General features: G+C 41.5%; 1 protein-coding gene across 1 annotated transcript in view; it reads left to right on the top strand.

The window, feature by feature from the left end:
- The window catches only part of tspan4a (tetraspanin 4a), a 72,870-nt gene that overhangs the window by 9,233 nt on the left and 37,871 nt on the right, over positions 1 to 25,766 (top strand). The window lies entirely within an intron of this gene.

Raw genomic sequence — 25,766 nt, forward strand, 5'->3', positions numbered from 1 at the left:
TCACGAACGTCTCAAGCTCCAAGCTAGCCTTGTCATCTGCGGAACGGGTAAATCTAAGGTCGTGAACATAAACGATAAAACCAAACCGTCAACACGAGTGGCCCGAGAACAGATCCCTGAGGAACGCCTTGAGTAAAAGGAGCAGAAGAGGATTTGTAAATGTCGATGGTAATGAAATGTCGGAGAGATAAAAAGTTGAACCAGGAGAGATCTATAGCGGTGATGCAGTAGTGATATCTGAGAGGTGTGTAAGAGGTATAGCATGTCAGACAATATAAATTATATATAACTCTCAGACCGAGGACTGGTAGAACAATGAGAACCGACAGACGGTAAAAAAAAAAAGGCTTTAATGACTCTTTAAGACTTTAAGAAGTCTTGGTGCGTTCAGGTATTTTTTAAAATTATGCCTGAAACACTCTTTCAGCACCTTTGTCACAAAATAGAGATCAGACATTAGACTGTAGTTAATTAGCTCATTTGGATGTAGACCATTTTTTCCTACGACTGAGGTGACAGCTGCTGTTTTATCTCTTATGGAGCGATACCACGAACGAGACTACTTCACCTCAGGTGGGAAATAGAGGTGCCAATATTGTTTTTCTGAAGAAGTGGAAATAACTGGCATGATGATATGAGTCCTGAGGTGGCTCTGTAACAGAGGATACAGTGAGCACTGGGAGCGAACAGGAAAGATGGTAGACATCGTGTTCACGATATAAAAAACATGGACTAAAGAAAAGGATAAAAATGAGAACTCTTCAGGCTCCTGAAAAGCTCGCGAAGGGCTTTATTCGTCTTATTCCCCAGCAAATTGCCAGTGATTACGCTTTTTAATTGACCAAGAAATCATTTATAATTACATTTAAAATGCTGTGATAAAAATGGGACTACGTGCGACGGTCATTGGGGGTATATTTTGTATGTCACGTGCGAAGGTGTGTTCATCGACCATTTAAAAACGCATAAGCTGATGGTGAAAATGTCGGGAAATATTTATTAAGGACTTTTGTACGAAAGAATCCTTGTACATTCTTGTATCTCTGTGTAATTCACGGAAATGGGCGTGTCTTCACCATGTACACATGCTTGTCACACTAAAACAATTCCACAAGTCTCACCCTGATCGTTTTTAATCTTCATTACACGTGCTTGGTGTAGGGGGCGTGGCCGTGCAAGTGCCCATTAGTAGGTCACATGACCATAACACGTCTGTACATGTTAAATGAAGCAGTGTTCCGTGTTTATAATTGTTTATTTAAGTGATTCTATTCATCTGGACATAAAAAGAACTTCACAAGATGCAAGATTATGTTCTCCTTCGGTAATATTGTAGCCAATGAAGTAAATTTAGTCATTTCTTTCATATAGGATTAGTGTGGATTATTTAGTTGTGTGGAAGAGTGCAATATGTGTACAAAGATTACAGTTTTGCGTTTAAAGTGTGTTTGTCATTGCAAAAGCCTTCAGAGACAAGCTGAATTCATGGCCAGAAATTGGTTCTAAGGACAGAGTTGAGCTGAGGGAATTCGCTGACTTCTTAAAAGGCTGTGAAGCAGCTATGCCTCAGATAAAGAGCCTTGTCCTCCATGATTGTAATGAAAACCAGAAAATCCTTGCCAAACTTCCTGATTGGTTAGCCTCAAGGTGGAATCGTTGGGTCATAGAACCTGAAGACAAAACGAAGTCATTTCCAGGCTTCAGTCAGTTTGTGAAGTTTCTTACAAGAGAAGCTAAGATTGCTTGCAACCCAGTGACATCCCTTCATGCGCTGAAGTTTAATGAGGCTGGAAAGGGAAAAGTATGAAGAAATCAAGACACTAGAGCAGAAGTGTTAACAGTTCACTCTTGTGAGATGGCAAATGCTGGAAAATGTGCCTTCTGTGAGAGACCAGGACATGGTATTGGTAAATGTCGCAGGTTTATGGAGAAGAATGTACCAGAGCGAATCAAGTCTGTCCAAATGAATGGGTTGTGCTTTGGCTGTCTGATGCTTGGTCATCGCGCAAAGGTTTGTGAAAGTAGAAGCATCTGCGAGACATGTCAGAAGAAGCATCATGTCTACATGAAGACCGCACCAAAGAAACAAAGACATTTCCACAGTCGGAACAGTCATGGGAGAAGTTGAAGGATAGAAGACCAGACGGCACGGAATAAAGAGACTGCGGGTGAAACAACAGCCAACCGAGTAACTCGGGATAAGAATAATACTCAAACCTCTACAATCGTACCAGTATGGGTCTCAACCGCTAATGAGCCAAACCGTGACGTTCTTGTTTACGCACTTCTTGTCACCCAGAGCGATACTACCTTCATCCAGGAAGAGAGCTCAAGCTCTTGACACAAAAATGGAACCTGTGCAGCTGGAACTCTCAACAATGAGTACAAGAGTACAGTTCCATGTCAGATGTCTTCAAGTGAGAGCATTTTATTCAGATAGGAAAATCTCTTTGCCAGTAACTTATTAAAGAGAGTTCATCCCTGCAAACAGAACTCACATTTCCACACCCAAAACTGCAAGCACATGGCCTCATCTAGCGCATATCGCTGAGGAGATTGCTCCTCAACAAGTTTGTGAAATTGGCCATTTGATTGGCTTCGACTGTCCTTAAGCTCTCCTTCCCAGAGAAATCGTAGCTGGTAAAGAAAACCAGCCCTTTGCTCGAAGGACAGATCTAGGTCGGAGCATTATCGGATGTAGTAATTCCTGTGTAGACTATAGTGATGCCTCTGGTGTGAGTCATCACATCATAGTGAAACAAGTGATGGCAAATCTGCAATCTTCCCTCAGTCTTACAAGTGAAGCTCACTATATCTGTAGAGTGCAGATCAAGGAAGTAGTTACTCCACCAAATATCATCAAAGCACTCGAGTCTGACTTCAACGAGAAGGCAGCAGAGGATAGTCGTATTCCTCAGGAAGACCTGTGTCTTGTGTCAAAAATGAAAACAGGTATCAGACACAAAGAAGATGGTCATTATGAAATGCCTAACCAAATCTGCCGAACAATAAAGGTTGTGCCGTGCACCGTTTCAGATGCTTAGAAAAAAGGCGTAAAAGAGATGAGAAATACTACAATGACTTGACGAATGAGACAATAGCTGGAGGAGATGCTGAAAAGGTCCCAGCTGAAGAAACTGATAAGCTTCCTGCTTGGTACATTCCCCATGATGGGGTTTATCATCCATAAAAACCTGGGAAAATCCGTGTAGTCTTCGATTGCTCATCAAATTAATGCAAAAACTCATCTTTTAATGACCTTTTGCTAATCGGTCCGGAGTTCATCATTTCTCTGATGCTAGTGTTTCAGGTTATGGCGAACGCATGTATCTCAGAGCCATTGACACATCAGGGAAAATCCATTGCTCCTTAGCTATGGGCAAAGCCAGGGTTCCTCCTACTAAGATTACATCTGTTCCTAGGCTGGAGCTATCAGCAGCTGTAGTTACTGGACGAACAAGTGACTTGCTGAAGAAAGATGTTGAAATCGACAACCTGAAAGAGTTCTTCTGGACAGGCTTGAAAGTTGTCTTTGGTTACATTAATAATGATGCCAAAAGATTTCATGTCTTTGTAGATAATTGTATTTAATGTATGAAACACTCGTTTAAATACAGACACTAAACAGTGGAGATATGTAACCTCTGAAGAGAACCCTGCCGGTTACGCACCCGGGGGCCTCACAGCACAAGAGCTCATATCTTCCAACTGGTTTACAGGACCCGAGTTTCTGTGGCCAAATGAACTGCCCAGTGATGTTAAGGTGGGAGAGATCATAGACAACGACCCAGAGCTTCGAAAAGGCCCGAGTTCATAATAATCAAACACAGGAAGAAAGACCATTGAGTGATCGGCTTCACGAGTTTTCTGAGTGGTGTAAGTTATTGCGAGACTTAAGCAACACGCCAAGGAAGTCAAAGATCTACGTCCAAGGGTCAATGATGCCGCGAGCATTGAAGAGAGAAAGGAGGCAGAGCTCATGGTTATCAAAATGATTCAGCAGTCAAAGTTTTGTGATGAAATACAGAGCCTCAAACAATGGCAGGAGATTAAATCCAACAATACACACAAAATTGCATCGTCTGAAGCCCGTCTTAGATGAGCATGGTATCCTCAGGGTGGGACGTCGCTTGGTACATGCCGCATTACATCCACGTGTAAAACATCCTGCAGCTCTCCCATGAGACAGTCATGTATCAACATTACTCATCAAATATTATCATGAGCAAGTGCATCACCAAGGGGAGAGGACTTCACAGATGACTACGAATGAACCGTGATCAAACAGTATCTGGATTTTGGGATGTAGCAAAGCAGTTTCTTCACATATCGACAAATGCACTAAATGCAGGAAATTTGCACTGAAGAGCAAAGAATGGCAGATCTCCGTCAGGAACGCATGGAGACAACTCGTCCTTTCACGTTCTGCGGGATGGACTGTTCTGGTCCTTTCTACATCAAGGAAGGAAGAAAGGAGCTAAAGCGTTATGGGCTTCTTCTTACGTGTTCCTGAGCTGTGCCTCGGACCGGAGAAGAGACCCGAGAGATTAGTGAACTAATCATTTCTATTTCCTGTACAGAGCCTATAAGGTTTTCACGTTACAACCCAATGAAAGGATGGCCAACACAAAATGAACCGATCTCTATCTGAGACAAGTCATCGTTCCCGAGTCATTTACAATCGTCGATGAACGACCCGTCGCTAGTCTGTAGGAAATGACAATTATCTCGTGCTGGGAACTCGTAAAAACCTAAAAACCCTCTGACACATCATCTAAACTGCAGTAGGAAAGAGCGAGCGCTTCCTCGAGCGTCTTTATACTTAAGGAAAAAAGGCAGAAAATCCTCTTTTCCCACAGGATATAACACAATCTTTACTAACATGTCAGTTCAGACAGGTTATACTGTATATTACCTGGAGTTCTGCCACTCATTATGGAGAAGGTAAAATACCAGACAATAAAACCACTGGCATGGCAGGTTCGTACTAAAATCCCGCAGACACTGCTGTAATAATTACATTACACACCTCCACATGGAAAACTAATCCCATCTGAATAGAGGTTTAGAAAGATATTCTGGGAATGACATTTACGCTGTCAGATTGCATCACTTCCTCGTTATATGATGAAAGAGAGAGCGTCTGTGAGGAAAAGAGCTGTGCTAAGCCAAAAACGACAAAAATACGCTTTATTTTGTATTTTGAATAAGTCAGCGGGGAGGTAGACATCCGATCGTACACCGTGACTAGTTGTGAAAACGTGAAAACGTGAAACACAGGACACCGCGGCTTGCTTTTAGCAGGAGGATGCTGACAAGTCAAAAATTCCGATTTTTTCCCCCCTGTGTAATAGAGTCATTGTGTTGCTTTGCGCTCGTTTACAGGAGGAGTAAAGAGTGTAGACAAACAGGAACTGGAGACGTGTTACAGCTAAGCGAGGAGGAGATATTAAATGAACATCACTAGAGATCCCTCTTCCTACTTCTCTTTGTCTTCGACCGTTCCTCCCTGTCCGTCTCTGAGGGTCTCACCTGTAGTGCAGTGAAGATAAACTGAACCAGAGGCCATGTTTGACAATCTGATTACGGAGGAATTTATTCCTAAATCACTCGCAGGAGTGTTTACACAGGAAATAAACACTGCCAGGGCAGTGGTGGTTTAGTGGTTAAGGCTCTGGGTGACTGATCAGAAGGTCACTGTTGGGGCCCTGAGCAAGGCCCTTGACCCTCTCTGCTCCAGGGGGCGCTATATCATGGTTGACCCTGTGCTCTGACCCCAACTTCCTGACATGCTGGGATATGCGAAGAAAAGAATTTCACCGTGCTGTAATGTACATGTGATTAATAAAGAATCATTATCATTATCAAATGCGCTGTTCCAGTTAGTTGGGAAAAAATGTCGTATTGCTACACTTTGTCGGCCGATCCGCTTCAAATCGTACGATCGTCAAAGAGCTCCTGCGATTTTATAAAGACGTTTAAACCACATCGTTATTTAACAAACGTTTTGTGAAACTCGTTAACGACTTGAAAGAAACAAATCCATAAATGAAGACAAAGAAGACTAGGTGTTCCATTAGGACAAAATGGCGCCCTATAAAAGGAGGAGGAGTTAGTTAGTGTAAATCAGTGTTAGTAATTGTAAATCAGCTGCACTCTGACTCAGGCACAATTATCTTACAGTCCAAGATGTTTGAAAGGAAGAAACTGTGAAAAATTGAGGTCCGAGAACAAGATGGCTGAGGAACGCCGGGAGTAACGGGAGCAGAAGAGGATTTGTGATCGTCGACAGTAGTGAAATGTTTTGTGTTGGAGAGATAAAAGATAAATTAGTTTTATCTCAGTTTTTATTTATTTATTTATTTATCAGGAATAGCAGTAGACAAGAGCTACAACAAGAGCAGAATAGAAAGATCGTGCGAATAGGAGATCATTTACTGCTCTCACAAGTTGAGCATCGGTGCCATGGAGCGGTCGGAATCAATACTTTAAAGGCTCATGCAGATTATTTGAGAATAGATGTGCTTGAACATGAAAAGTACCCACTCTTTCCAAAAAAAAAAAAAAAAGACAGAGAGAGAGATTGGAAATTAGCTTATAGTTAACAAGCTTGGTTGGATCTAGATTTATTTTCATTGGAAATTGGGGTGATTGATGCCGTTTCTGAACGTAATGACACACACTCAGGCTGGACTGTTAATCAGGTGAGCAACAGACACACTGTTATATCCAATTTGAACAGTTTTTGAAGAGTGAATTGGATTTAACTGGCATGACGCTAGGATTTCAGGTGACTTTATATTAAAGCAAAGCAAGCAAAATGGACAGAGGAGAAACAAATAAATGCAGAAATGAGTCACGGCTATGCAAAGCCTGTGAAAGCAGGTATCCTGATGTGCATTAATTTCTTATTGACTTTACCGACCATGAGCTCAGTTTTAAAAGATATATTAGATATATATTCGAGCCAATTAACTGATTCTTTCATGGCCTTGGCTTATAGGTGACCTGACTGTGAGGACTGTCCGATCTTTACGCCAGGGATCGACTGCACTAATACACCTCACTACAAACGATACATCTTCAACCAGCAGCAGCCTCTGACTCTGACTCTGACTCGTAGTCACGTTAGCTAATAGAGGGGTAACGATCAGACATTTTGGATTGGTGCGTCGATTTAAAAGGCAACGACTGAAATGAAATGATAAATGGATCACTATCTATTAAAAATGATTCTGAATGAATTATTATTGAAAAAAGGACAAACAGCTAGTCCTTCTCTACATCACCGTCATCATTCGCTAAATAACGATAGGCCGACCCTGAGCTCTCAACAAAGTTGGTCACATATTGACTGCTAATATTGACTACGGTTGCTAAATCGTATCGTATCACGTATCATATCGTAGGATTTTCCGCAGATTTGGGCCGAGACACGTCGTGTGACGTCATCGAGTACAGCTAAAAGGTCTCGTTTACCAACAAACATCACCGCGCAAAACTATTTCATGCAGTTGCAATTTCGCCAAGTCTAGTAGTTTTCTGGAAAAAAAAAAAAAAGCACAAAAAACTGGCAAATCGCATCGCAGATTTTGAAAAAAGCCGCAACAGAATCGAGCGTTTTTGTCAGCAACAATCACAAAAAAAAACAACCCTTGAATATTCTGTATGGTCTGGCTAGTTATGTTTAGTTGTTTTGTGCAGCGAAGCCAGAAATTCAGTCCCAAATATGTCAACTTTAACAGAAAGGTCAGATGACTGAAACACTAGGATAGATGGTCATAGCTTGGTTATAGTTAGAGCTCAAGAGTGAAACATCGACAGCATTAACATGGACAGATTTGAGGTCGTGGTAGAATATGGAGGTCTTTAGGAAGCTCTGTTTTTGGAATACGAAACAGATTTGCTCAGATTCGCAATGCAAGAATGGAAACATTGTTCAATCCAGAGGTCACTATCAAGGAGTCAGAGAACTGAAATCACAAAACACGTGAGGGTCCGAACCAGGAAGTACGACAAAAATCAATAAACAGGAAACCAACGTCATTTTCACGCTTGCGTGTTTTTTTTTTCGGGACTCAGGGCTGTTTACGAGCACTGGATTGGTCCAGAGAGCCCATCTCAGCTCCTCTAGAAGATGATCTTGGTTCACTTCCCTATCTGTGCTTCATGCTGAGTATTGTGATTGGTTCATCTTGTCATGTTGCTTCCTGTTTGTACTTTCATGATTCCATGGGGAGGCTTGTTTTGGGTATTAATATTTAAAACCAGACTTTCATAGGAGTGGAGCTCTGTAATTAGCTCAGCTTGGTGGTGCGAGTGCTTTACACCGAGAGCATCAGGAAAAACACACGTCTCGTACCGGCCTGCATGAGGACATGCCACGCATCTTCACCCAGTGTTGTTACCAAGGTGAATAATAATAATAATAATAATAATAATAATAATAATAATTAATGAAACTAGTACCTTGGATTTTGCAGACCTGCATGCATAAATGTGACACATGGAATCGTAGAATCAATCGATGGTCCAGAAGGAATTCCAGAATCGGTCTTTAGTGAGGACTGACAGATTTTTGGCCGAGTGGGAAAAAGCCCTATAGCTCAGAAAATCCGCTCGAACTATCAACGAGGCATCACCTGGAAGCAACAGGGTGTAATGGTGCGTTCATGTCACGTCTGAAAGATCGTGTTTACGAGTTGAACGCACATGATCGCCACCACAAAGTCATAATTACGAGTGAGGGAAACTATGGACGAGTAAGAACACGTAGTGACTCCGTGGCTGCAACATCTGTAATTGACGGTAAATTTGTTGAAGTTGAATGTTTACTCGCCTCAGCAGCCGATTTCTGATTATGCGTTTGGTGAACGCAGCAAGCAACGAGATAACTTGACAATTACGGTGAATGTGTAACGATAAAGTTTACGGCGGCTTCATCGATTGATTAAAAACGTTTAAAAAAAAAGCAAAACACACCTGATTCGCGTTCTTTGTTCTTCATTTTCTAGGAGTAGAGAGATATAAAAAAAACCCCCAAAAAAACAACAACTCCTTGGTGTATATTTTTTGTAGTTAATTAAGAGAAGGTCATCCCACCGCCATCTCGCTCCGAAAACGCACCTGACGTCGTAATTATGAACTTCCCGGGAGGATTGAACGCACAGTAGATGGACACACTGTTTCAGGGCTTAACACGGAACAGGTGCACACATATAGGGAACAAACCAATGATGGGGGGGTGGGGGGGGGGGTCGGGGGACCGGACTGAAACCAAAACAAAGGCAAATGGGCATGACATGAAAATCACATGACATGAACTCAAAATCGAAGAAACGAGAGCAGCGTTCGTCGCTATAGGAAACAGGAAAAAATTCCCATCAGTATCTCGGATCCGCTCACGTATCCAAACACACGTCTGAAGACAGACTCCGGAATGTTCAGCCTTAAATGACTAAATAAATTGCCACCATGTTGATACGAATCTTTCATCAACCTTCAGTCTGGTTTTGCATAAAGACGCTGTATGGAGGTGTGTGCATTCGTGTGTGTGCGTGCGTGTGCGTGCGTGCGTGCGTGCATGTGTGCGTGTGTGTTACGTTAACTACACGTTGTTAAAACGACTCGCTTGTCTTTCATTTCCTTTGCAGCGTACACGGATTTTATTACATGGCGTGTCGTGGATATAATTTAGTGTTTTGTGTCGATTCGGACTCGCATTCATCGCACTTCTATTTTTTAATATCGATGCATCCAGGTGGCAGTTACGATAACGTTCGACACGCTGCTCGGAGACGAATGTATATTAGTTTAACGTGGTGCGCGGATGCCGTGCGTATGAAGCATTCAGATCAGAAGTGTGTAATTAACTCTGCACAGCATGTGTAATCACAGCTTGGCCGTCACACAGCCTGAACTCAAGGCCCGAGGCTGCTGGTGGGAAGCGTCCGCCTTATTAAAAAGACGTTCAGTCATTTACGCGGCGGCAGATTTGCATATATTTTTATGAAAACAGAATTGCAGCGCACACGTCTTCACTGAAGAATAGTGTATGGCACAGCCAGTCGTACTCCCGGGTTCATGCTGGGGTTTTTTTCATTTCTGAGAACACACAGAGAAATAACTTCATGTCAGCTTTTTCAATTCTTCTTCTGGCTTTTGTACGTGCGTAAACAACCAGGAACGTGTTGCTGCTTATTTCTGGATAACGACTCGGCTTCAGAATCGTACATGAAAGCGGCTCCTTACTCAGCTGCTTGTATTTATCTCAGAACCAGATGCCTTGAGAAAAAAAACCAAAAAAAACAAACATCATGGACCATAATAAAAAAAAAAAGTTTGCGCAAGTTTGACGCTTTTCCAGCGGACATCATCGTGTTTTATGCTAGGCCTGACACCTTGTCCCACTGGATTGTGATTGGTCAGAAGACAAGAGGTTGATTAAGTTTCAGTAGTGCTGCTGCACATCACAGCTTTATATTAATGCGCTCGTTGTGATACGTTTCTATAGTAACGGCTCGTTCACGGGGATAACAGTCACAGTTTTCTGTAAGGACAAATGTGTTTGTGCAACGTGTAAGGAAGGAGTCTCCAGTGTCAGTGCCGTGTAACAGTCAGACGTAAAGCTGTAGCTTTACGTTTAAGAGGAGTTTACGCTTCTTTGCGGTTTCTCAGTGAAGGAACTGGAAGTAACTATAAACAGATAAAAAATGGTAAAAACCTTTACTAAGTATAATTACGTAATTATGTAAATTGCCGGGGCGTAAGAGGAATAAAACGCCTTGAGAAGTGCTGTTATGGGCAAATACGCCATTTAAGATATGCTAATGAGAGTACGCTCGGCATGTTATAACATGTTGATAAGAGCTGGGTATTAACTGTTATGATGAGGTTATGTCAGCCTTATGATGCGAGAGTCGGATACAGCGTTAGCTAGCTAGCTAGCTAGCTAAACGTTTTGCTTCCGATCTACAGTGACATTTATTTAACTGTCGGTGTTTACATCTGAGCGTTTCTTTTCAAAAGATTTGTACGTAAAAGGTTTTCTCAGCATTTCAGCTCTCAGGTTATCATCTTTCATCATCAGAAAATCAAACAGGAGCGTTGGAGAGTGCACCGAGTGCAGCACTGACAGCTTCGTTCCTATTTTTATACTGTGCGCCTGGACGAGTTGCCAAAAACGAGAGTCAGTGATGTAGAACGTCTCGCGAAGTCCACTTCAGTGCTGGAGAAGAGCTTTAAATTGGACGCATAAGGCGAGAGCCACGTGCGCTGTCGGATCCCGCGAGTGCAGCTCGAACCATAAACCGAGCACTTTCTAATCCAGAACTTTCCCATCCGTCACACTGTAATTACTTCCTGTGGCTCAATAATGATATGAGCTGTAATAACGAGCTGTTATAAGCAGCCGGCGAAGCGCGACGCAGCTCCAGAGCTTGTGAATATAATTTCTGATGGAAATAAACGTATAAAACGTTAATAGATTTATATCTGTAACGCTGTCTCAGTAACAACCAACCTCTGATTGTTTACTTTATAACTGAGGGAAAGCTATTTATTTATTTATTTATGTATGTATGTATGTATTTATTTATTTACAACAATGTCTTTTTTTATTAGCGACATATTTCTTAATATACTATGTTTTAAGTAAATATGAATTATTTATGTACAGCATTAACTCATTCATTCATTCATACATTTATTTATTTATTAAAATGGTATTGATTTGTTTACACGGATTGATCGATTTATTGGAATTGACCATTTACTATTTAAAACTATTTAAAAAGTCGCTGATTAAAAAGACAAACGACATGAAACGCCGTACAAACGCTACTGTACGTACACGAATGATAGGAAACTATCGGATTTTCTTAACGCTAATTGAATGTGATATTAAATTATAAATGCGTGTCCTTTCTCGATGATGAATATTCATTGAAATTAATTTAAAGCCAGAATGTGACTCGCTCGGTATCCGTGTAAGAATTTGCTCGACTGATGCAGTACATGGTTTAAACATCACACAAGTCCATTTTACAGCATATTCCAGTTAAATCGGTTTTACGTAACGTTGATCAAATTCCCTTTTTGTTCTATGACAAGCGGACATTTTGCATATGAAAAGGAAAGATAAAAGTTAACGTGGGACTTTAAGACTGTATGAGGCTGTGTGAAGGGAGACTCTGTGTTCCTGCTGAGGCTAATTTTCAGAAGCGGGTCACTCGGAGAAACCTGTGGTACGTGAGTACAGAACATTATATTCAGGGGAAAAAAGCTGAAGAGTGATTTAGGATTCAGTGTGAAGAGATTAAAGAGCAACAGAAAGGCTGCTGGGCTTCTATATATACACTGTAACACACACACACACACACACACACACACACAGTGTTTTATTCTTTGTGTGTGTTACTGTTAAATACTGAGTGATAAAATAGAGTTACTGTTATGATCCTGAAGTTGATTAGTTTGCTATAACAGCGCGTCCCTGAGTGTTTTATTCCTCTCACACCACAGCAGTTTATTAATGGAAAGTGAGTTCCTGTTGTCACTTACGTTACAGCAGCTACAAACATTCCCTCACCATCCCTCTCTTTATTCTTTCTTGAAGTTAATGTCGTGTGAGTGAGAAACCGTAAAGAAGTGTAAACTCCTCTGTGATGAAGATGTCGGGAAACTTAAAGTTCCAGCTTTACATCTGACTGTTACACAGCGCCGACACTGGAGACTCCTTCCTTACACGTTACATAAACATCTCCTTATGCATCAGAAATTACACACCGTTTTTAATCCGTTTATTATCAGTGGAGCGTCCGCTGTGGACGTCCCTGTGAATGAGCCGTTGCTATAGAAACAACACTACTGCACTACTGTCAGAGTTGCTGTTAGAGAAAATTCATCAACACCTACTGACCATCGTGTCATTGCTACAGGACTGGGAGCAGGTGTAGTCTGTGACGAGTGAGATGTAGGGGTGAGATGTAGGAGTGAGATGTAGGAGTGAGATGTAGGAGTGAGATGTAAGGGTGAGATGTAGGAGTGAGATGTAGGAGTGAGAGGTAGGAGTGAGAGGTAGGAGTGAGATGTAGGAGTGAGAGGTAGGGGTGAGATGTAGGAGTGAGAGGTAGGGGTGAGATGTAAGGGTGGGTTGTAGGAGTGAGATGTAGGGGTGACATGTCGAGATGTAGGAGTGAGATGTAGGAGTGAGATGTAAGGGTGAGATGTAGGAGTGAGATGTAGGAGTGAGAGGTAGGAGTGAGATGTAGGGGTGAGATGTAGGAGTGAGATGTAGGGGTGAGATGTAAGGGTGAGATGTAGGAGTGAGATGTAGGGGTGACATGTCGAGATGTAGGAGTGAGATGTAAGGGTGAGATGTAGGAGTGAGATGTAGGAGTGAGATGTAGGAGTGAGAGGTAGGAGTGAGATGTAGCAGTGAGATGTAGGGGTGAGGTGTAGGAGTGAGATGTAGGAGTGAGAGGTAGGAGTGAGATGTAGGAGTGAGAGGTAGGAGTGAGATGTAGCAGTGAGATGTAGGGGTGAGGTGTAGGAGTGAGATGTAGGAGTGAGAGGTAGGGGTGAGATGTAAGGGTGAGATGTAGGAGTGAGATGTAGGGGTGACATTTCGAGATGTAGGAGTGAGATGTAAGGGTGAGATGTAGGAGTGAGAGGTAGGAGTGAGATGTAGGAGTGAGAGGTAGGAGTGAGATGTAGCAGTGAGATGTAGGGGTGAGGTGTAGGAGTGAGATGTAGGAGTGAGAGGTAGGAGTGAGATGTAGGAGTGAGAGGTAGGAGTGAGATGTAGCAGTGAGATGTAGGGGTGAGATGTAAGGGTGAGATGTAGGAGTGAGATGTAGGGGTGACATTTCGAGATGTAGGAGTGAGATGTAAGGGTGAGATGTAGGGGTGAGATGTAGGAGTGAGATGTTGGAGCCTGCAGTGATTACTGAGGTCAATCAAGTAATCGTCCGATCCTGCAGAGCCTTCAAGAGCCGTGTCCTCCATCCTGCAAAAGTATGTGCACCCTCAGGACAAAATTATGTTATGTATCCAGTAATAAGAAGAAGAATGAGAAGAATAAGTTTTTGGTGAAATGAATGTGGGCTGATGTTTTAATCAGGACTTATTCATGAGGCTTTTACAGTAAATATTATACATTTTCCAGCCTAATGTACAGCAGTATAATGTCAGAACGCTATTTTTGTCCGGTTTCAGTTGACGGAAACGCCCGAGGAGGAAGAAATCCGAGCCGTCAGGAGGTTATACTGCAGAACTGTGGATGATTTTCCTCCTTTTATTAAATCCTCTTGACCAAGGTGTTGATGCAATTCAAAAAAATAAAAAAATAATAAAAAAACTTTGGATATTACTATAAGATGAAAATTCTGAGAAACAGTTTCTCAGGCTGGAGAAGTTCTCAGACAGAACCGCCTGGAGGACGTAGTAATTTAACGCTCACCCGAGTTGACTTTTTTCATTAAAACTTTAAATAGGAGGAGGAACTGAGGACTCGGACAGGAAGCAGAACGATGGAGCGGTTAAACAGTGCTGAGAAAGTGAGAGTTGAGCACGAGCTCCAGTTCAAAAAGAGGAAATTATTTCAACTTGAGACGAGAAATATTCACGAGAAACTCGACACTACTGAGTGCACACCTCTTTAAAAAAAAAAAAAGCTTTTGAACTTATTTGATCTAAAACAAACAATAATTCTGGTCTAAATGGATTATCAGTCCCTTTTCATCCTTCAGACTCGTATTTTATTTTATTTCCATTGAAACGTATACGTCAGGTTGCCAGATCCACAGAGGTCCACTAAAACGAAGTGTATGGAGGGCATACACTTGCATACATTAAATCAATTATATGAATGTTTTGGGAGTCAGAGTTCAATCATTTAAATGCAGTAAATGAACGGGAGAAAGTGTGTCTCAGTCTGATGCACTGAAGTCGACCCCTGAGCCGTTTGACGCTGATTCTCTCTTCTTTGTCAATATGCGAGATCAAATTTTAAAATGACAGCCCATTTAATGACATGCAAATATATGCAAAAACCACTTGTAGTATTTAACAGAGGTTAATTTGTACACGTGAGAAACAAACGAAATCATGCACAGTCTACAAAATGTATTTACAGCTTCAATGCTATTTTAAGCTATGCGGTTAAGTGTAAATAAATCGGTGCAATAAATGTGCAAAATAATAAATCTGCGTATCACATTAGACTAATTAAGGACAGTTCTGTAAACGCGCTCGTGTGGACGAGTTGTCTGAGCTGAACTCGCTGCTACTGACCCTGAGAGCTTAGCGCAGTGTGGAAACTCCTTATATCTGAATGACGGATGGAGGACGTGATGACTACAGCAGCGTCTGTCAGGGTTTTAACGCCACGTCAACCTCCAGCCTCGGTAGCGTCCGATAACGAATCCGAACCGATCTGTTTGAGCCGCCGCGCGCCGCTGATCTGACTCTACACCGGCCGAGTGGGATCGGATCGTGATGTGCAACCCGCGGCTCCGAGAGCGCTCTTTCTCGTATGACGGGGTTCACTCTGTAACCGTGTGTGGGCTTTATTTACATTTTATTTAGCTGTAAAGGACGACAGAAATAAGCGCAGGAGGAATTCCTCGTGCCAAATCACCTCTCGATAATAATCTAAATAATAAAATAAAGACTTCTCCCAGAGTACTCTTGTGCGGTTGAGTGTAGAATCGGCTTCATCCACTGTGAAATATTTTCAGAATAATAATTACAGTAAACGGAGCTGCTTTATTTACCGTCTGCCTCGCTAGTCCACATCCCCACAGCGGAGACTAGACAAGGTACTAGTCCACCAGGCCGTACGGTACACTACGATGTACTAGGGTGATCGTACGTCCTCTTTTTCGGACCGTAAAAAGCGTCTAAATTTGAGAAAATGTCCGGGATTCGGCTTTAGTTTCATTATGTTTAAAGAGTCTTTCCCTCACCAGCCCTCTCTTTACGCTCTCTCTTAACATTAATCATTTTAATTGAGTAATCGATTAACAGGTTAACACGAAGCTAGCAGAGAAATTTGAGATGTTGGTTGTGGATCAGTGCTGGATGGAGACTCGGTCCTGCTTTGAGGGAATAATACGGGTGTTTGTTTCAGGTTTCTAAAACAGACGTTCTTCTTTATGGCTGAAGAAAGGGCAGCTTTGTGTCCACCGAGACCGAGATTGCCTGGGAGATGAACACATGGCCGTGAAGGAGAGAGCACAAGCCCATTAACCATCCTCCTCATCTTCCTCATCCTCCTCCCGTTTTCTCATTTTCTCTCGAACTTGCAATAGACGTGCTTTATGGCTTAGATATAAAATAAATAAATAAATAAATAAATATATAAAAGGTGGGAAAAATACCCACGAGTGCTTTATCGGTGCCGTCCCTACTATGTAATAATATAAGATGAAGAAAGACAGCTCAGGTTGATAGGAGGGCAAAATAGAGAGATGATAAAAGATAGAGATGAAAACGAAGCTTTGTCAGTCTGTAGAGATGAATAGCATGAGGGCACTGCAGTGAGAGAGCGAGGGAGGAAAAGAGAGTGATGTGACCCGAATCTGAAACACAGCCACGCCGCACCGACCAATAAATGAGTTAGCGGAGCGCTAATGATGGCACGGAGTCCGAATGCAGGGCAGGGTTTCGGGTTTTAGGACCGCAGCTGTGTGAGCAGAATGCTAGCTAAGCCGAGATGTAGGCGTGTGTGTGTGTGTGAGAGAGAGAAAGAGGCAGGAGGTGGGTATAGAACAGGTGTGTGAGCTACAGGAAGCTGGAGAGGGCTGAGAGGATATGAATAGTGCCAGATTGGCTGAATCACAGAGCACCTTGAGTAGCTCATAAGAGCCCCACGCCAGTCATTCATCAGAGAAAACACTCAGGAACAACCTACTGCAGTCACACACACACACACACACACACACACACACACAGGATGGTTTTACTCTCCTGCAAACAATGAGTAAAGAAATTCTGGGATGAGAACTAGTCAGTGTGAGTGAGCGTGTAATGAATGATCTGTTTCGGCTATTATTGTTGGCCTGTTGCTATGGCGATACAGATACACCTAAAAGGTCGCAGATAAAGCGGCGTCAGAGCGAACGTGAATACACAGATCCAATTCACTGAAGGGGAAAGGACCCGGGAAGTGAAAGTTTTGCATTTGTTCTGTGTAGCATTTTAATTTTTATATATATATATATATATATTTTCTTTGTAAATCGCTGACTGTGTTTCCAGGAATAAGGGTGATTAGTGATTGGCTGTTGGGAATAAGGGCGATCAGTGATTGGCTGTTGGTAGGGTTGTAGGGTTCGACATAGAAGCTTTAAGGGTTCCATCAGAGGAACAACCGAAGAACCTTGATTCACGCACTACAAAATGATCAGAGTTTGTTCTTAAAAATGTAGAACCCTTAAAGATTCTTCAGGTGTCCCTCTGGGGGAACGGTTTCTGAATTCTTTATGATATATAGGGTTCTACATAGGACCTTTAAGGGTTCTAAGAGGGACAGCCAAAAAACCTTTAAGGGTTTTACATTTTTAAGAGTGTACAGTGTAAATTTGGTTTTTTGAAAATGTTTTATTTTAACTACGCTGTTTGTGAGCTGTTGCAGCAGTTCCAGGACTTGAACTCATAACCTCCCGGTCACTCGAACCCAAACGGAACCACTGCACCTCTGTTTAATAAGCGATGAAGCAGTGATGAGTTTCCCAATCGGGTTTTAATCCGCTCTAACAAACCAAATGAAACTTGTATAACCGAGATAAATTATTAAACACACTCTGTGCGAAACAGATGGAAAATGACTTATTCATATGGTCAGTTATATTTCTTTCTAATTACTCCAGCGCTAGTGTGCTAATCTTTCATGCTAGTTCCTATAAATCAGTACCGCTTTAGTAGCCCTTTAGTAGTGTGACTGTCATCCTTAATCCTCGTTTTGGGAAAATGTGTAGAAACTAAAATAATATAATCATTAAAAACCCCTTCAGTTATGACTGATACTCATGACTCGTGCACGAATTGGCCAGGGTTACAAACTCATAACGGAAAAAGAACGGGAATTTAAAGAAAGCCAAAAATGATTCTGTAATTATTAACATTAGCAAAATATATTATAAAGCAGTTTTTATATATATATATAACTTGTTCGGTTACGTTGTCGTTCACAATGACTTGTACGTCGGACGCGCCGCATAAACGAACTATAAAATCGATTTCCGTAAGGAGACGTTTATATTTAACGTGTATGGAAGGAGTCTCCAGTGTCAGCGCTTTGTAACAGTCAGAATTGTACTTGTGGTCAGAGGTCTGGGGTGTAAGAGGAATAAAACACTTGCTGTAAGAGTCCCACTGGATTGCAGTAGGAGCAGAAATAGTAATGTTGGTTCCTAAGCTCTGTGTACGAATAAAAGATGAAGAATTCACATGACATTTGTGTAAATTTCGTGCTCGGGCCATATGGCTTCATCATGTGTTATTTATTTGAGTTGAGATAAACCAGGTGGATGTTTCAGAATAAACCCCGTACTGGCAACGTCTGGAACATACGGGGTTATCGAGCTCATCTTTGATCTGTTTAGTGTGAAATTTAGCTGCCCTCAATTTTTTGGCGAAGGAGAAGCAGGGAGTATTTATTGTACCGCAGACGAGGAAGATGTAGAGAGCAGCTAAAATATTTATTTCTGTAGTGCCTCCCTGCTTCTCAGCTTCTCTCTCTCTTCTCGTGGTGCAGTAGGCAGAATTCCAGCAATGTTCGGCTGATCCTTGTTCTCAAACTCCCTCCTGATGCTCCATGAGCTGGAGGGAAACACACACACACACACACACACACGTGCGCATATAACAAGCTGTTTATACAGGCAGATTTCACACCAGGGCTGAAACACTTCAGGCAACAGGAATGACATCAACGCTGAGGTGAAGAGGCTGAGAGAGCGATAGCATCGTCCTATAGGAGCAGAATAAACCCAGCAGTGATGAGATTAGAGTGTGTTTATGAATATATACCCTACACGTGTAATGCTGTAAATAGCTCGCTACGCAGAACCCACACTACAGCACGTGGAACACACAGAAATGTCATCCTGCAGATTGGAGGTCATTTTCCTATAGAGCAGCAGTAAAAATCCCATTTGGTGCCAAAAATAAACACCGTAACGGTGACGAGATCAGATCCCTGTTCTAATAACACGAAGACCGAGACGTTTTAGAAATGAGTCTTTAGTCTTTCAAATATTTTCTCTACCTCTCTGCGCTCACGTCTCACCTTATCTCAAGGCTCGAGCAAATCTCATCAGAAACACATTACGGATTTAAACAGGCAAATACAAATGTGTGCCTTAACTCCACCCAATCTCCGCCCTCAAACATCACCCCGCTAAAATCTCCGCCCTTAAATAAAGCCTTAAGGAAATATACAAATACTGACCCTGCCTTAAGCTCCTCCCTTAAATATAACTTTAAGGAAATATACAAATACTAACCCTGCCTTAAGCTCTTCCCTTAAATATAACTTTAAGGAAATATACAAATATTAACCCTGCCTTAAGCTCCTCCCTTAAATATAACTTTAAGGAAATATACAAATACTAACCCTGCCTTAAGCTCCTCCCTTAAATAAAGCCTTAAGGAAATATACAAATATTAACCCTGCCTTAAGCTCCTCCCTTAAATATAACTTTAAGGAAATATACAAATACTAACCCTGCCTTAAGCTCCTCCCTTAAATATAACTTTAAGGAAATATACAAATATTAACCCTGCCTTAAGCTCCTCCCTTAAATATAACTTTAAGGAAACATACAAATTCTAACCCTGCCTTAAGCTCCTCCCTTAAATATAACTTTAAGGAAATATACAAATACTAACCCCGCCTTAAGCTCCTCCCTTAAATATAACTTTAAGGAAATATACAAATACTAACCCCGCCTTAAGGTCCTCCCTTAAAATTGGCTTTAAGCAAATATACAAATACTAACCCCGCCTTAAGCTCCTCCCTTAAATATAACTTTAAGGAAATATACAAATACTAACCCCGCCTTAAGCTCCTCCCTTAAATAAAGCCTTAAGGAAATATACAAATACTAACCCTGCCTTAAGCTCCTCCCTTAAATAAAGCCTTAAGGAAATATACAAATACTAACCCTGCCTTAAGCTCCTCCCTTAAATATAACTTTAAGGAAATATACAAATACTAACCCTGCCTTAAGCTCCTCCCTTAAATATAACTTTAAGGAAATATACAAATACTAACCCCGCCTTAAGCTCCTCCCTTAAATATAACTTTAAGGAAATATACAAATACTAACCCCGCCTTAAGGTCCTCCCTTAAAATTGGCTTTAAGCAAATATACAAATACTAACCACGCCTTAAGCTCCTCCCTTAAATATAACTTTAAGGAAATATACAAATACTAACCCTGCCTTAAGCTCCTCCCTTAAATATAGCTTTAAGGAAAGATAGAAATACAGATGAAGGCAGTCCTGCCTCAGTTGTGCGAGGTGCTCATGATGGACTTTACTCGATTTTATAGTTCATAGTTTATATAGTTTATATAGTTCATAGTTTATAGTTAGAGTTTTTCGGCACTTTACAGTCGATGTGGAACGAAACAGGCAGCGAGTGAAGCTTCCGTAAGACGCGATTAATGAACTCTGATGTTCTTTCTTGTCCATTCTGTGTGAACGAGCCGAATCTTCCTTAACCTTCCTCTGAAATCAAAATCTGTGTTTCATTGCTTCACAAAAAATAACACTTCTCATTTATGGAACAATTTAAATAATTTTCAAGACCTACAGTTTTTTTAACGGAACTTTAAACATCTGCTGATGGTACGATTTTATCGCCTAATCCAATATATATATAATCCAATATATCAGCCCAGACATCTACTAAAACTGCACAGATAGCTCTAGTGAAGTTTCCTGGGACGTGATTAGCTAGTTCATCAAGACCACCGGCTACTTATTAGCCCATTTGTTGCTCTGCACAAAGTATTGGCACCCCTGTACCACCAAAGGTAAAAGAGCACAGAAGGAGCACCACTGAGCAGATCTTATTAATATTATTAAATCATGTAAATGATTCAGTTATTTTAACCTTCATTGGTGTTTTAATCAAAATCTAATGTGAGAATTCAACAGAGCGCCCTTGGATTTGTCCTGGAAATATAAATATTAAAACTGGAATAAATCAAAGATAATGAATAGGTTTTGATGAACCGCATTAAAAGTAAAGGCTTTATTTTCCTTCCTGCTTTTTATATTTCAGTTTTAACAGACGATCTCAGACGGTTTGGCCTGTCATGAGCACCAGGAGACAATAGATTCGCAGCCTGAGGGTTTCTTTTTGTGCAGGTGTGCGTGTAATTTGCAGGTATAACACTGATGTGTTGCTAATTTGCTTGGATGAAAGCCCTTTTTCTCCTCCTTTGCACTCAGTTGTGATTTCTTTTTATGGTCAGAAATAAAGGTTTGTGTGCTGATGGCTGGTGCCAGTTCTGTGAATTTTCAACCTATCTTGGCACCAGATTGTGATGTTTGCACCTGTCAGGACCCTCTTAGCACACCGCACTACTTTATTACACACTCTAGGTGTTCAGTTAGAGTATAAAGAGCAAATTTTTCCTGCACAATGTGTGTTTTCATTGTGTTCACTCACACACACACACACACACACACACACACACACACACACACACCAGCATGTCACTGCTGTACTCAGAGTGAAACTTCACTCAGAACAGAACATGATTGGACCAAGAACCTCCCTCTACCTCCTTAATCAGACCTTTTATAGTGGGGCAGAGGGGTGCCAATACTTGTGTGCAGAGAAACAGATGGACTACAGTCAGTATGCAAAGACCTACACTTAAATATATACGTAGATGCAGAACCCAACACCAGAGTGTTTCCATATCAGGTTCCTAAAAGCAATAGAACCCTTTTATGAAGCTAAGAACCTTTACTGAAGAACCCCTGGAGTTATAAAGACCTCATAACTTCTTCTTCTTCTTCCTCTTCTTCTTCTTCTTCTTCTCATTATTATTATTATTATTATTTACTGCTATTACAGTTTTAGAACCTTTAAGGGATCGTTGGTTGCCCCTCTGGGAATCCCCCTAAAGGTTCTTTGTAGAACCCTACAAAAGAGTGTTTCCATTTCAGAAAGGGTTCTAAGGTTTAGAATCTAGAAAAATCTAGAACTCTTAATGTCTCTTTTGCTTGTCCCTTTGGGGGAACCCTCACTAGTTCCGTGGTCTATGTAGAACCCTTTAATAGCGTGTGGAACAATTAAAACTGTTAGACAGTATTGGGAATCCTTCATTATCCCTTAAATGAACCCTTAAAGAACCCAAGAGTGTGTGCGCTACAAGCTACAAATTATTGCTTAATATTTTCTTCTAAATATCTAGAACCGTTAGGAGTTTAACACTTAGCTCTTGGTACTTGGTAAAAGGGTTCTTTAAGGGTTCATCGGATGACTACGCTTCCAAAAAACGGTTCTACTTTGAACCTGACAGAGAAAACACTCTGTTTTAGGTTTTTCATAAAACCTTACTGTATGTAACGGGAGGTTCTTTAGCTGAAGAACCTATAAGGGATCTAAATTTAGAGTGTAGCAACAATAATAATGACCGTGATAATCATCCGTATTTTAGGGGGAAAAGTTTACATCTAGAACCCTTAAGCACTCTTCAGATTATCCCTCTGGGGTAAGCAAATTTTTTATGAAGAACCCTACAGCAGAGTTTTTTCTATATCAGAACTGAAGCCATTTATGGATGCTAAGAACCCTTAGTTATCCAATGAACCATTAAAAACCAGTGAAGAACCCTTTTCTAGGAGTGTACTCAGTACTAAAATCTAAATGTGAATCTCTCTGGATAATTAAGGGTTCTTAGCATCTACAAAAGGGTTCCAGTTCTTATGGGAATATGTTCTGATGGGAAAACACTTTGCGGAAGGGTTCTAAGAGACAAGGAAGAAACCTTAACAGTTCTATGAGCATTAAACCAAATAACTGTTTTATTCCACAGCGATGCTTCTACACCGTGGTTAATTTTTTTCCTGTCAGGAGTAAATACTTTATTTAAAAATCAAACACTCGAAAGGTTCTTCAGGAAACCCCTCAAAAAAAAAAAAAGGTTCTAATGTGAGTTAGACTTTTCATTTCGAGTCAGAAAATGGAAAAGGTGCTTCATATGAAAGATTACGAATTGGTTGGAGAGGACTCGTAAATTTCTGGGCGCTGCAGACGACGGAGCGAGAACGATCAGAGAACCCGATGAAGATTAGCGCATTATCGATCTTTCGCTCTCCTCCATCTCGGCTTCTGCGTCGTCAGCACTCGCTCGTTCTCTCGCAGTCCAACTCAGCTTTGGATCTCGTTACCAAGTTCCAGCCGTCTTCCATCGCAGACGAGAGCTCAGCAGTGTAGCCGGGGATGTCAGATGAGTGGTGTAAGCAGTAAATATCTGTGTGTGTGTGTGTGTGTGTGTGTGTGTGTGTGTGTGTGAATGAGAGCTCTGTGTTCTAATGGTGCATAAAGCACATGTGGGGGTCTGCTAAAGCTGCTCGGAGAGAACATTACAGGCCCACATTAATCTGGAACCTATCAGAACGCTGGTGACGGATCCGCTGGAGGTTTCATCCCCGGGAAAACGCCAGCGCATCACTTATTTATGAGAGACAGACTTTACAGCCGGCTGTGCATTCATTACCGACTACATCGACGACAAACATGATGGAGAACAGCAAAAATCTGCAAAACAAAACAGATTATAATGCGCGGATCAGTCGGGGTTTATTCTCCTACGAATATTCTTCATCCACATTTCGTAAAAACTGAAACTCGTCTCTGAGAGACAAATTTACCAACAGCATGTTCTTAAGTGCTTTATTCCTCTTATACTACAGAAAAAATACGAAACTACTCGCAGCTCGACGTGTTGCCCGAGAAACCGCAAAGAAGTGTAAACTCCTCCGTCCTGAAGGTGTGGGAAACGTAAAGTTACGGCTTCACCTCGGACTGTTACGCAGCGCTGACGCTGGAGACTCCTTCCTTACACCTTACATAATCACGTTTCTCCTTACAGAAAATTTCACCATAGCAACAATCCCCGTGAACGAACCGTTACTATAGAAACAATATCGCATTAGAACGAGCGCATTAATATAATCCTGCGGTGCTGTCAGAGCCGCTGTTATAGACAACTAATCACCACCTTCTGACCAATCACAATCCAGAACTCAGCAGCGCCGTGGTTTAACACACGTCGAACATCAAAGCTGCTCTTCAGATCTCCTTCTGGTTGTGTTTTTGTAAAGCAGAGCTCTGAGGTGTGTGTGAGGTGTGTGTGAGGTGTGTGTGAGGTGTGTGTGAGGTGTGTGTGAGGTGTGTGTGAGGTGTGCTGGGTTAAACCTCAGCTTTAATAACGGGGCCAATAAGGGATTTATATTTAAATAGAGAGCAACCAGCTGTCGGAAAGACACACGGGTTTTTAATACAGACGCGTCCGTATGAGGATATTGTTTTTTTTTCTTACTCGTACTTATTTCCAGTAAGTTATAGACACGTATAAAGAGAGAGAAAATCCTGCGTTCGGTCTGTGACTCGTGCGAGACAGTGTTCGAATCGAAAACATCTGTGACGTCTCTATTTTTTCAGGAAGCTAACAGGAAGTACAGTATTACAGAAGTAAAGCGCAGACTGGAGCAGGACGTGAACTGATTCTCGTGCGGAATCTGCTCTGTTTTAGACAGAAGTGCTATTGAGCAGGCTGTAAGAAGACGAGCTTTGGGAATTGAACGTAAAGGGAAGCTAATAATGCGGCGTTATTGCGTATTTAATGAGCTAGATTATAATGCTTACGTTTACTGTTGACGATTTAGCAAAAATATTATGTCTGGATAGATGCATCGGTTTTTGCAGCATTTTTCGTGAATGAAATGTCGAAGCTTCTTATTACTGATCGGTCAGGGACGTCACGGAGCACGTCATTTAGCTGTGTTCACGTCGGTTGTTGCGCTGAATTTTACGTCTAAGAAGTTGTTTGGTTTAAACACAACTGCACCTTAACTCAGCGCTCAGTTCTCGCCGAAATGAACTGCTGTCTCTCTCTCACACACGCGGGACAGGTTCAGGTTGCATGTTGTCATGTTGTTTATTACTGTGAATGCACTGTTTAAATGCCATGAAGATGTTTTTTTTTAATATCAGGTGACTTGTACTGTGCTATAGGACGAGTCTACAGTTCCTCCTCTTCATATTTTCTCAGAGCACAGTTTGCAGTCTGCTTCGCTCTGATCATTACTTTTTAATGGAGAAAGTAGATCTGTGTGTGTGTGTGTGTGTGTGTGTGTGGGGGCATGTTTTTATATCTTTGTGGTGACCAAATGTCCCCACAAGGCTAGAAATATCTGACATTTCCAAACGCTAAAAAAGCCCAAAAGGTTATCTGTAGGCTACTGAGGTTAGGTTTAGCCCGAGATCTTAGGACTTACGGTGGTTTGCGTCTGGGGAAAGTTAAGAACTCTATATTACGAACTCCATAGGGACAAACCAACAAACCTGTAAGAGTGCTAGTGTGAATCTGTTCTGGTACGAGTGTGGGTGTATCCTGCAGCAAGAAATCACTAAATACAATACAACACAAAAGAACCATCTGAAGAGAGGTTCCTAAAAACATATGACGATGTGAAAGAGGTTGGAGTTATTAGATATAATGTAGATTTTT

The sequence above is a fragment of the Ictalurus furcatus genome, chromosome 4 (assembly GCF_023375685.1).
Source record: "Ictalurus furcatus strain D&B chromosome 4, Billie_1.0, whole genome shotgun sequence".
In the NCBI taxonomy this organism is placed as follows: Eukaryota; Metazoa; Chordata; class Actinopteri; order Siluriformes; family Ictaluridae; genus Ictalurus; species Ictalurus furcatus.